Raw genomic sequence first — 12,184 nt, forward strand, 5'->3', positions numbered from 1 at the left:
GTTTTGGACCGAAGCTTTCTTTGAAAGCTTGGCTGGCTGTGAAGCCATGTCTAATTCCTGGACCGGAGTCTTAGACTAGCATTGCACTGATTCCTGGAATTCTCATTAAGAATTTTGATATCTTTTTCCACTTAATTTTCGAAAATCACAAAAAAAAATTCACAAAAACCATAAAAACAAAAAATATTTGATGTTTCTTGCTTGAGTCTAGTGTCTCATCTTAAGTTTGGTGTCAATTGCATTCATTCATGTGTCTTAAGGATCTTCAAGTAATTCTTGATGATTTCTTACTCTGATCTTTGAATTCTTTTGACTTGAGTGTTTATGTGTCTCATATAGTGTCAATAGTATACAAACTGCTAAGTTTGGTGTCTAGCATGCATTGTTATTTGATTCTTGTTGCATTTTGATTATTAAAAAAAATCCAAAAATATTTTTAATCTGTGTCTTTTCAAGTCAATAATACAGAAAATTGAAGATTCAGAACATACTGCAGAGGAATTATACAGAAAAAGCTGGGCATTCGAAAATGCCCAGTGAAGAAGGCAGACTGGCGTTTAAACGCCAGCCAGGGTACCTGGTTGGGCGTTTAACGCCCAAAAAGGGTGCATTTTGGGCGTTAAACGCCAGAATGGATACCATTCTGGGCGTTTAACGCCAGGATGGTGCTAGGGGGAAGATTTTGTTTTCAAAATCAATTTTTTTTCAAGTTTTCAAAGTTTTTCAAAATCAAATCTTTTTCAAATCATATCTTTTCAATCAAATGTTTTCAAAATCAATTTCTTTCCTTTTTCAAAGATACTTACTAACAATTAATGATTTGATTGAACATCTTTTTGCCTTTTCTGTTGAGGAAGGTTTTATGTTTGAATCATATCTTTTCTTGTTAGGCAAGTCATTTATTTTTTTTAAAATCAAATCTTTTTAAAATTGTTTTCAAATCATATCTTCTCAATCACAATTTTTTTTTAAAAAAAACCAATCATATCTTCCTAATCACATCTTTTTCAAAATAAGTTTTCAATCAAATCTTTTTAACTTCTAATTTCAAATCCTTTTTCAAAAATCACTTGATTTCTTTTCCACTTTTGTTTTTGAAAATCAATTAGTGTTTTTCAAAAATGTTTTCAAAATATTCTAATTAATTTTCGAAAAAATTACTTCCCTCCTTCTCACATCCTTCTATTTATGGAGTACCACTCCTTCTTAATGCACAATTCGAACCTTATCTAAGTAAAGTTCGAATTCTTCTTCTCCTTCTTCTTTCTATTTCTCTTTTCCTCTGACAGCTCAAGGAATCTCTATACTGTGACATAGAGGATTCCACATTTTCTTGTTCTCTTCTCTTTCATATGAGCAGGAGCAGAGACAAAGGCATTCTTGTTGAAGCTGACCCTGAACCCGAAAGGACCTTGAAGAAAAAGCTAAGAGAAGCCAAAGCACAACTCTCTTTAGAGGACCTGACCGAATTCTTCAAAGAAGAAGAAGACATGGCAGCCGAAAACAACAATAATGCAAACAATGCAAGGAAGGTGCTGGGTGACTTTACTGCACCTACTCCTGATTTTTATGGGAGAAGCATCTCTATCCCTGCCATTGGAGCAAACAACTTTGAGCTTAAGCCTCAATTAGTTTCTCTAATGCAACAGAATTGCAAGTTCCATGGACTTCCAATGGAAGATCCTCATCAGTTCTTAGCTGAATTCTTGCAAATCTGTGACACAGTCAAGACTAATGGGGTTGACCCTGAGGTCTATAGACTGATGCTATTCCCTTTTGCCGTAAGAGACAGAACTAGAATATGGTTGGACTCTCAACCTAAAGAAAGCCTGGACTCTTGGGAAAAGCTAGTCAATGCCTTCTTGGCAAAGTTCTTTCCACCTCAAAGATGGAGCAAGCTTAGAGTGGAAGTCCAAACCTTCAGACAGAAGGATGGAGAATCCCTCTATGAAGCTTGGGAAAGATACAAACAATTAATCAGAAAATGTCCTTCTGACATGCTTTCTGAATGGAGCATCATAGGTATTTTCTATGATGGTCTCTCTGAACTGTCCAAGATGTCTTTGGATAGCTCTGCTGGAGGATCTCTTCATCTGAAGAAGACGCCTACAGAGGCTCAAGAGCTCATTGAAATGGTTGCAAATAACCAATTCATGTACACTTCTGAGAGAAATCCTGTGAACAATGGGACAAGCCAGAAGAAAGGAGTTCTTGAGATTGATGCTCTGAATGCCATATTGGCTCAGAACAAGATATTGACTCAACAAGTTAATTTGATTTCTCAAAGTCTGTCTAGAATGCAAAATGCACCAAGCAGTACTAAGGAGGCTTCATCTGAGGAAGAAGCTTATGATCCTGAGAACCCTTCAATGGAAGAGGTGAATTACCTAGGAGAACCCTATGGAAACACCTATAATTCTTCATGGAGAAATCACCCAAATCTCTCATGGAAGAATCAAGAGAGACCTCAACAAGGTTTCAATAATAATGGTGGAAGAAACAGGTTTAACAATGGCAAACCTTTTCCATCATCTTCTCAGCAACAGACAGAGAATTCTAAGCAGAACCCCTCTGACTTAGCAACCATGGTCTCTGATCTAATCAAAACCACTCAAAGTTTCATGACTGAAACAAGGTCTTCCATTAGGAATTTGGAAGGACAAGTGGGACAGCTGAGCAAGAAAATTACTGAACTCCCTCCAAGTACTCTTCCAAGCAACACAGAAGAAAATCCAAAAGGAGAGTGCAAAGCCATCAATATGGCCGAATTTGGAGAGGAAGGGGAGGAAGTGAACGCCACTGAGGAAGACCTCAATGGGCGTGCACTAGCCTCCAATGAGTTCCCCAATGAGGAACCATGGGAATCTGAGACTCAACATGAGACCATAGAGATTCCATTGGACTTACTTCTGCCTTTCATGAGCTCTGATGAGTATTCTTCCTCTGAAGAGGATGAGTATGTCACTGAAGAGCAAGTTGCTAAATACCTTGGAGCAATTATGAAGCTAAATGACAAGTTATGTGGAAATGAGACTTGGGAGAATGAACCTCCTTTGCTCACCAAAGAGCTGGATGACTTGTCTAGGCAGAAATTACCTCAAAAGAGACAAGATCCTGGGAAGTTTTCCATACCTTGTACCATAGGCACCATGACCTTCAAGAAGGCTCTGTGTGACTTAGGGTCAAGTGTAAACCTCATGCCTCTCTCAGTAATGGAGAAGCTAAGGATCTTTGAGGTACAAGCTGCAAAAATCTCACTAGAGATGGCAGACAACTCCAGAAAACAAGCTTATGGACTTGTAGAGAATGTTTTGGTTAAGATTGAAGACCATTACATCCCTACTGATTTCATAGTCCTAGAGACTGGGAGGTGCATGGATGAAACCATCATCCTTGGCAGACCCTTCCTAGCCACAGCAAAGGCTGTGATTGATGTTGATGGAGGTGAACTGATCATTCAAGTGAATGAAGAATCCTTTGTGTTTAAGGCTCAAGGATATCCCTCTGTCACCATAGAGATGGAGCATGAAGAGCTTCTCTCAAATCAGAGTCAAGAAGAGCCCCCACAGTCAAACTCTAAAGTTTGGTGTTGGGAGGCCACAACCAAACTCTAAGTTTGGTGTTGAACCCCCACATTCCAACTCTAAGTTTGGTGTTGGGAGGTTCCAACATTGCTCTGAATATCTGTGAGGCTCCATGAGAGCCCTCTGTCAAGCTACTGACATTAAAGAAGCGCTTGTTGGGAGGCAACCCAATGATTATAATTTATATAGTTTCTTTTGTTATTTTATGTTTTTTGTAGGTTGATGATCATAAGAAGTCACAAAATCCATTGAAAAAGCAAAAACAAAATGAAAAACAGGAAGAAAAACAGCACACCCTGGAGGAAGATGTTGCTGGCGTTCAAACGCCAGTAAACCTAGCAGTTGGGAGTTTAACGCCCAGTCTGGCACCATTCTGGGCGTTTAACGCCAGAAAGGGGCACCAGACTGGCGTTAAACGCCAGAAAAGGGTAAGAACCTGGCGTTAAACGCCAGGAATGGGCACCAGCCCGGCGTTTAACGCCAGAAATGGCTCAAAACGTGATTTTGAGCAACATTTGGTGCAGGGATGACTTTTCCTTGACACCACAGGATCTGTGGACCCCACAGGATCCCCACCAACCCCACCACCACTCTCTCTCTTCTTCCCCATTCACCAATCACCTCAATACATCTTCCCCAAAAACCCTTCACCTATCAAATCCCATCTTTCTCTTCACCACTCACATCCATCCTTCATAAAACCCCACCAACCTCACCCTTCAAATTCAAACCACTTTCCCTCCCAAACCCACCCATAATGGCCGAACCTCATCTCCCCTCTCTCCTATATAAACCTTTCTTCACTCCTTCATTTTCACACGACCAAAACACCACTTCTCCCCCCCCCCTTGGCCGAATACACCACCAACTCCCTCTTCCTCATTTCTTCTTCTTCTACTCTCTTCTTTCTTCTTTTGCTCGAGGACGAGCAAATCTTTAAGTTTGGTGTGGTAAAAGCGTTGCTTTTTCGTTTTTCCATAACCATTATGGCATCCAAGGCCGGAGAAACCTCTAGAAAGAGGAAAGGGAAGGCAAAAGCTTCCACCTCCGAGTCATGGGAGATGGATAGATTCATCTCAAGGGTGCATCAAGACCACTTCTATGAAGTTGTGGCCTTGAAGAAGGTGATCCCCGAGGTCCCCTTTTCACTCAAAAACGGTGAATATCCGGAGATCCGCCATGAGATCCAAAGAAGAGGTTGGGAAGTACTTACCAACCCCATTCAACAAGTTGGAATCTTGATGGTTCAAGAGTTCTATGCCAATGCATGGATCACCAAGAACCATGATCAAAGTGTGAACCCGGATCCAAAGAATTATCTTACTATGGTTCGGGGGAAATACTTGGATTGTAGTCCGAAAAGTGTGAGGGTGGCGTTCAACTTGCCTATGATGCAAGGAGATGAACATCCTTACACAAGAAGGGTCAACTTTGATCAAAGGTTGGACCAAGTCCTCACAACCATATGTGAAGAGGGCGCACAATGGAAGAGAGATTCAAGAGGCAAGCCGGTTCAACTAAGAAGGCATGACCTCAAACCCGTGGCTAGAGGATGGTTGGAGTTTATCCAACGCTCAATCATTCCCACTAGCAACCGGTCCGAAGTTACTTTAGACCGGGCCATCATGATCCATAGCATCATGATTGGAGAAGAAGTGGAAGTTCATGAGGTCATAGCCCAAGAACTCTACAAGGTGGCGGATAAGTCCTCTACCTTAGCAAGGTTAGCCTTCCCTCACCTCATTTGTCACCTCTGTTATTCAGTTGGAGTTGACATAGAGGGAGACATCACCATTGATGAGGATAAGCCCATTACCAAGACAAGGATGGAGCACACAAGAGACCCCTCTCATCATGAGATCCCTGAGATGCCTCAAGGGATGCACTTTCATCCACAAAACTATTGGGAGCAACTAAACACCTCCCTAGGAGAATTGAGTTCCAACATGGGACAACTAAGGGTGGAGCACCAAGAACACTCCATTCTCCTCCATGAAATAAGAGAAGATCAAAGAATCATGAGAGGGGAGCAACAAAGGCAAGGAAGAGACATTGAGGAGCTCAAGCACTCCATAGGACCTTCAAAAGGAAGGAAGAGCCGCCATCACTAAGGTGGACCCGTTCCTTGATTTCCTTGTTCTTTATTCTTCTGTTTTTCGAATTTTTATGCTTATGTTTATCCATGTTTGTGTCTTGTGATCATTAGTGTCTTAGTATCTATGCCTTAAAGCTATGAATGTCCTATGAATCCATCACCTTTCTTAAAATAAAAACGTGGTTAATTGAAAAGGAAAAGAATTGCATGAATTTTGAATTTTATAACAGTTTAATTATTTTGATGTGGTGGCAACACTTTTGTTCTCTGAATGTATGCTTGAACAGTGCATATGTCTTTTGAATTTGTAGTTCATGAATGTTGGCTCTTGAAAGAATGATGAAAAAGGAGAACATGTTACTGAGGATCTGAAAAATCATAAAAATGATTCTTGAAGCAAGAAAAAGCAGTGAATACAAAAAAAAAGAGGGAGAAAAAGAAAAACGAAAAAAAAAAAGAAAACGAAAAAAAAATATATAGAAAAAGAAAGAAAAAGAAAAAAGAGTTGTGATCCAAGGCAATAAGAGTGTGCTTAAGAACCCTGGACACCTCTAGTTGGGGACTTTAGCAAAGCTGAGTCACAATCTGAAAAGGTTCACCCAATTATGTGTCTGTGGCATGTATGTATCCGGTGGTAATACTGGAAGACAGAGTGCTTTGGGCCACAGCCAAGACTCAATAAAGTAGCTGTGTTCAAGAATCATCATACTTAACTAGGAGAATCAATAACACTATCTGGATTCTGAGTTCCTAAAGAAGCCAATCATTCTGAGTTTCAAAGGATAGAGTGAGATGCCAAAACTATTCAGAGGCAAAAAGCTAAAAGCCCCGCTCATCTAATTAATACTGATCTTCATAGATGTTTTTGGAGTTCATTGCATATTCTCTTCTTTTTATTTGATCTTCAGTTGCTTGGGGACAAGCAACAATTTAAGTTTGGTGTTGTGATGAGCGGATAATTTGTATGCTTTTTGGCATTGTTTTTAGTATGTTTTTAGTAGTTTTAGTTGAATTCTTAATATATTTTTATTAGTTTTTAGTTAAAATTCACTTTTCTGGACTTTACTATGAGTTTGTGTGTTTTTCTGTGATTTCAGGTATTTTCTGGCTGAAATTGAGGGACCTGAGCAAAAATCTGATTCAGAGACTGAAAAGGACTGCAGATGCTGTTGGATTCTGACCTCCCTGCACTCGAAGTGGATTTTCTGGAGCTACAGAAGCCCAATTGGCGCGCTCTCAATGGCGTTGGAAAGTAGACATCCTGGGCTTTCCAGCAATATATGATAGTCCATACTTTGCCCAAGATTTGATGGCCCAAACCGGCGTTCAAAGTCACCTACAGAAATTCCAGCGTTAAACGCCGGAACTGGCACCTGATTGGGAGTTAAACGCCCAAACTGGCATAAAAGCTGGCGTTTAACTCCAAGAAGAGTCTCTACACGAAAATGCTTCATTGCTCAGCCCAATCACACACCAAGTGGGCCCGGAAGTGGATTTTTATGTCATTTACTCATCTTTGTACACCTTAGGCTACTAGTTTTCTATAAGTAGGACCTTTTACTATTGTAATAGAGAGTCTTTTGATCATGTTTTGATGATTGAACTCACTTTGGGAGGCTGGCCATTCGGCCATGCCTAGACCTTGTTCTTATGTATTTTCAACGGTGGAGTTTCTACACACCATAGATTAAGGTGTGGAGCTCTGCTGTACCTCGAGTATTAATGCAATTACTATTGTTCTTCTATTCAATTCCGCTTGTTCTTTGTCCAAGATATCACTTGTTCTTCAACTTGATGAATGTGATGATCTGTGACACTCATCATCATTCTCACCTATGAACAAGGTGACTGACAACCATTCTTGTTCTACAAGCATATGAGGCTTGGTGAATATCTCTTGGATTTCTGATTGCATGATGCATGGTTGATCGCCTGACAACCGAGTGCTCGCCTGACAAACGAGCCAGCCATTCCGTGAGATCAGAGTCTTCGTGGTATAGGCAAGAACTGATGGCGGCATTCAAGAGAATCCGGAAGGTCTAACCTTGTCTGTGGTGTTCTGAGTAGGATTCAATGATTGAATGACTGTGACGTGCTTCAAACTCCGAAAGGCGGGGCGTTAGTGACAGACGCAAAAGAATCACTGGATTCTATTCCGGCCGGACCGAGAACCGACAGATGATTAGCCTATGCTGTGACAGAGCATCAGGGACGTATTTTCACTGAGAGGATGGGAGGTAGCCATTGACAACGGTGAAACCCTACACGAGCTTGCCATGGAAAGGAGTAAGAAGGATTGGATGAAGACAGTAGGAAAGCAGAGAGACGGAAGGGAAGGCATCTTCATACGCTTGTCTGAAGCTCTTACACCAATGATATACATAAGTATCCCTATCTTTATCTTTTATGTTATTTTCGTTCATCACCATACCCATTTGAGTCTGCCTGACTGAGATTTACAAGATGACCATAGCTTGCTTCATACCACCAATCTCCGTGGGATCAACCCTTACTCGCGTAAGGTTTATTACTTGGACGACCCAGTGCACTTGCTGGTTAGTTGTGCGAAGTTGTGTTTATGCCATGGTATTGAGCACCAAGTCTTTGGAGCCATTACCGGGGATTGTTTATGTTTTGAAAAGTATTGATCACAATTTCGTGTACCAATGAGGCCCACAAGTTCCCGGTGATTATTTTGAGGGAACTCACTCCTCAACAAGAAGAGAAGTTGCTTCATGTTTTGAAAAAGAACAAAAGGGCTATAGGGTGGAGCTTGGCGGATCTAGTGGGGATAAACCCCCAAGTGTGTGAGCACCAAATCTTCTTAGAGGAAGGAGTTAGACCCGTTCGGCAACCGCAAAGGTGATTAAATCCTACCATTCTAGAGGTAGTGAAGAAGGAGGTCACCCGATTATTAAAGGCAGACACCATTTACCCCATTGACAAATAGACTTTTGTGTGGTCTAGTGATGAGCGGATAATTTATACGCTTTTTGGCATTATTTTTATATAGTTTTTAGTATGATTTAGTTAGTTTTTAGTATATTTTTAGTAGTTTTTAAGCAAAATTCACATTTTTGGACTTTACTATGAGTTTGTGTGTTTTTTTGTGATTTCAGGTATTTTCTGGCTGAAATTGAGGGACTTGAGCAAAAATCTGATTCAGAGGCTGACAAATGATTGCGGATGCTGTTGGATTCTGACCTCCCTGCACTCGAAGAAGATTTTCTGGAGCTACAGAACTTCAAATGGTGCGCTCTCAATTGGGTTAGAAAGTAGACATCCAGGACTTTCCAGAAATATATAATAGGCCATACTTTGCTCGAGTTTTGACGACGTAAAATGGCATTAAAACGCCAACTCTCTGCCCTTTTCTGGCGTCAAAACGCCAGAACTTGCATAAAAGTTGGAGTTAAACACCCAAACTGGCATAAAAGCTGGCGTTTAACTCCAGGAATAGCCTATGCACGTGAAAGCTCCAATGCTCAGCCCAAGCACACACCAAGTGGGCCCCAGAAGTGGATTTCTGCACTACCTATCTTAGTTTACTCATTTTCTGTAAACCTAGGTTACTAGTTGAGTATAAAAACTACTTTTAGAGATTTATTTTATACATCATGACATTTTCACGTTTGACATTGTATCTCTACGGCATGAGTCTCTAAACTCCATTTTTGGGGGCGAGGAGCTCTGCTGTGTCTCGATGGATTAATGCAATTACCACTGTTTTCTATTCAATCACACTTGTTTCCGTTCTAAGATATTCATTCGCACTTAAACATGATGAATGTGATGATCCGTGACACTCATCACCATTCTCAACTTATGAACGCATGCCTGACAACCACCTCTGTTCTATCTTAGATTGAATGTGTATCTCTTGGGTTCCTGGTTCACGAATTTGAGTACCTCTCCTGACAACAGAGTGTTCGAACTTGAGCATCCAGAGTCTTCGTGGTATAAGCTAGAATTATTGGCGGCCATTCCTGAGATCTGGGAAGTCTAAACCTTGTCTGTGGTATTCCGAGTAGGATCTGGTAAGGGATGACTGTGACGAGCATCAAACTCGCGAGTGTTGGGTGTAGTGACAGACGCAAAAGGATCACTGGATTCTATTCCAACATGATCGGGAACCGACAGATGATTAGCCGTGCGGTGATAGCGCACATGGACCATTTTCACTGAGAGGATGGGAAGTAGTCATTGACAACGGGGACACCCAACATACAGCTTGCCATGAAAGGAGCCCTGCGTGCGTGAATAAGAAGTTAGTAGGAAAGCAGAGATTCAGATGACAGAGTGATGAGAGAACTTTTGTGTGGTCTAGAATTCAGAATAAATTCCCGTTGTAGGTATAGCTTCTAAACCAACAAAAGTCCTTTCATACAAACGTTTTGGTTGTCACAAGTAACAAACCTCTTTAAAATTGATAACCGAGTATTTAAACCTCGGGTCATCTTCTCAAGGAATTGCAGGGAGGTATGTTCTTATTATTGGTTATGAAGATTGTAAATCGGGGTTTTGAAGTTTGGGCAATGGGCACAGGTATATTTAAATGACAAGTAAAATAAATTAACAATAATAAAATCTCTTGGCAAGGTATAAGAACTGGAAGTCCTATCCTAGTTATCCTTATCAATTGTAATGAGAATTGGATTTTTCTCCCACTTTGTTAACCTCTAACTATGAAGGTAAGTTAAGTGGATGAATTAATTCGAATCCTCAAGTCCTAGTCTTTCCTTGGAAAAAGTTAGAGTTATTGGATCTCGAATCAATTCTTGAAGAATTCTAATTTTCAATCAACAATGAGTGATGACAAGTCATCATATACCCATTTTTCAAGCTAAATTCACTTGTTTTACTAGTCTTTATGCACTTTCTTGCATCCTAAGTAAGTAATTTGGAATGAAAATGCATGACTTCTTTAAATCAAATAACCACCATTTAATTGATGCTAAATCATGAGGTTTGGGCTAAAATTAATTGATTTTTAATAATTTATAAACCTTGTGAATTTAGTGATACTTTGATTGGTTGTTTTGATTTCTTGTAGGTGAAGAAAAGAAGAAAAGAAGAAAAACGTGGCTTAAGAAGTGTGGCCAAAAGAAGAAAATGGTGTGGTGAAAGAAGGAGAAGTGTGGCGCAACATTAAAGGAGGAAGCAACACTGCTCTCCACAAGAGCACACTGCCCTCCAAGAGAGCAGCATAATGAACCAAGCTTCCAAAACATCACTGCCCTGCCCTCCATAAGAGTGGAGCACAATTCTATGCCAAGGACCAAAGGAAGCAAAAATTCTGCCTTGCCCTCCTCAAGAGTAATATCGGGCTTCATTCAAGAAAAATTCAAAGGAAATTGCTCTCCTAGTGTTACCCATGGGTTTCGAACCCAAGGACAAGAGGGGAAGGAAGTAGCGCTCAAATACAAGGAAAACAAGCCAAAATTGGCTTGTTTTCAACCTCCAAGGATCGAACACAGCACCATGAAGAAGCAAAGGACTAGCGCTACTTTGGTGCCAAGAAAACCAAGGAAAAAGGGGCAGCATGTGCCCCCACCAAGTTTCGAACCAAGGACCACTTGGTTGCCATTGATGGTGTTTTTGTGGAAAAACGAATTTCCAACACACATATCCAACCGGCGAGTATACCGGGTCGCATCAAGTAGTAATAACTCACTTAGAGTGAGGTCGATCCCACAGGGATTGATGGATCAAGCAATTTTAGTGGGTGATTAGTTTAGTCAAGCTAACATTGAAGTGAATTTGGATGAAGTGTAGCCAACAGAAAGTAAATAGCAAGGAAAATTAAAGTGTAGAAAGTAAAATTGCAAGTAACTTAAAGAACAAGAAAGTAAAATAGCTGAAACTTAAATTGCAAGAATTCTAAATTGCATTAAATGTAAAGGGGAGTGGGTGCTGGAAATTAATGTTCAACAAGAAAATGTAAAGAGCAATCAAGCAGAGGAGTAAAAGATGAAATAAGTGCAGCAGATTTAAACAGAAATGGAAAATTGCTTGAAGAAGCAACACAGACTGTAATTAAGCTCAATTATGAAATTTAAAGAGACAAGTAAAGATCTCAGGGAATCAATGAGACTAGAAAACAAGTCTAGATCTCAAGCCCTTCCTTGATTCAACACAGAATAATAGAGAAGCAAGTAGTAAAGAGATTTTTGATTTAAATCCTTAATTTCTTGAATTATGCAGAAAATTAACAAGAGAAGTTGCAGATGGAGAATGAAAACAGAATTCCTTCCAATCTCCACCCAAGATTCAAAACAGAAATGAAAACTAAGAGAGAGAGCTCTCAAATCCTAATGCTCCCTAGTAGAGCTAGCTTCTTTTTCTAATGGAGCTCCTATTAGAGCCAACCTCCCCTCTGAAATGAGAGTGATGCCCTTTATATAGGCTTTTTACAAAATAAAAATAAAATGAAATTGAAATTAAAAATAAATTCACAAAATGAAATTCCTAATCTAGCTTATTCTTGTGCCTTTGAGTGATGATG

General features: G+C 40.2%; 1 non-coding gene across 1 annotated transcript; it reads right to left on the reverse strand.

Annotated features, from left to right (window-relative positions):
• Nucleotides 1-1,895: 1,895 nt before the first annotated feature.
• Nucleotides 1,896-2,003, reverse strand: LOC130953726 (small nucleolar RNA R71). Its single transcript, XR_009075888.1, has one exon. It is a non-coding gene; the product is annotated as a small nucleolar RNA R71 (small nucleolar RNA).
• Nucleotides 2,004-12,184: the final 10,181 nt, after the last annotated feature.

This window comes from Arachis stenosperma, chromosome 9, assembly GCF_014773155.1.
Source record: "Arachis stenosperma cultivar V10309 chromosome 9, arast.V10309.gnm1.PFL2, whole genome shotgun sequence".
Lineage (NCBI taxonomy): Eukaryota > Viridiplantae > Streptophyta > Magnoliopsida > Fabales > Fabaceae > Arachis > Arachis stenosperma.